Source organism: Lactuca virosa, chromosome 3 (genome assembly GCF_052849685.1).
Source record: "Lactuca virosa cultivar CGN04683 chromosome 3, Lactuca_virosa_CGN04683_v6, whole genome shotgun sequence".
In the NCBI taxonomy this organism is placed as follows: Eukaryota; Viridiplantae; Streptophyta; class Magnoliopsida; order Asterales; family Asteraceae; genus Lactuca; species Lactuca virosa.
Window position 1 is genome coordinate 60,908,367 of NC_136428.1, and position 1,503 is coordinate 60,909,869.

General features: G+C 32.1%; 1 non-coding gene across 1 annotated transcript; it reads left to right on the forward strand.

The window, feature by feature from the left end:
- The first annotated feature begins 671 nt into the window (after positions 1-671).
- TRNAR-ACG (transfer RNA arginine (anticodon ACG)) lies at positions 672-744 on the forward strand. The gene has a single exon. It is a non-coding gene; the product is annotated as a tRNA-Arg (tRNA).
- The last annotated feature ends 759 nt before the right edge of the window (positions 745-1,503 follow it).

Sequence of the window (1,503 nt, forward strand, 5' to 3'; positions counted from 1 at the left end):
TGACGGATGTGTAGTTTGGTATAGCCGGAGGTTGAGTGGTGACCGGCTGGAGTTGTGGCCGACGACGGACGAGAGAGAGAGAGAGAGAGAGAGAGAGAGAGAGAGAGAGAGAGAGAGAGAGAGAGAGAGAGAGAGAGAGAGAGAGAGAGATGATGTCGTGCGTACATGAAGTTCAATTTTCCGCTTGCGTCTTCCATCGACCCTTGTTCAGTAAACAAATGTTTTAGGACACAATTATTATTTTTTTTTATTAAATGACAAAAATAATCTTATTTGGTAAATACTTTTAAAACTATACGTAAATAATTTTTTTAAAAACACTTATTTTGTCAAAAACTTAGGATTTTTTTGGAAAAAATAAAAAACATAAGATCTTTTTCTTGAAAATAAAAATACAAATAAGGTTTAATAAAAAAAAACATAAAATAGAAGATTTTTTATTAGATTAACCCAAAATTTACGGATAAAATTACTATATGTGTTTTCTCTAATCACAATTTTAATGTTGTGGCGTTTTATAAATAAAAAATAAATATAGATATATATTATTATATGAAATTAAAAGGCTATCATTCAGTTTTTGATCCACGCAAACTTTCTTTATGTGATACTTGATGATTCAGGCTGCATATTTATTAAATTAAACTAGATGCTCAACAATAAACAAAAATGACTCTGTGGCCCAATGGATAAGGCGCTGGTCTACGGAACCAGAGATTCTGGGTTCGATCCCCAGCAGAGTCGTTCATCTTTTTTGTTTTCTTATCAAGACATGCCATTTTAATAATCAACTCTTCTTTTTAATATATATACCTTTGAATTTACCATTTTAATCAAGCATATAGAAAAAGATTTTTTTTTTTGAAAACCCATCCACGAGGTTTGATTTTTTTTTCATAACTAACTCAAAATTTGTTTTCCCATATTTACATGGACTTCAGAAACCAAACCCAACAGTCCAACTTGCTTGACTAACTTTTTTCTACCAAAAGTTTGATTAGACTCGAACAAAAAACTTGTATGGTAAAAGTTTCGACGAAGCCAGCAACGAATGATTTGATCACTAAAACAACAAGATTAATGTCTCCTACATGTCTTATATCTAATTTTCATTATTTATTTCTCTTATACATTCATTTTGGTATGACGTTCGGCTGGGACATGTGTCATCTTCTTTCGTATTGCATAGTCCACCATTTTGGTATGACGACAGTATATTCACTTTAAGGATGAAGAAATTGTGTCGAAGGGTCGTTTCACTTATTACCACTGATAGGATTCTAGACTTAGTGAAAGATGAAAGATAAACTAACATGTTATACTAAACTGAACTTCATTAATGTTACAATATTTTAAACTTAATGAAAACGAAATAACTATGTGGCATGCTGGAACACGACAATGACACACCCTAATACACGTTTCATACTTAAGCAAGATCCCGATCATGTGCGAAGCAATTCTCCATCATTCTATTTCATACGTCTATTGGTGAAAGACAAA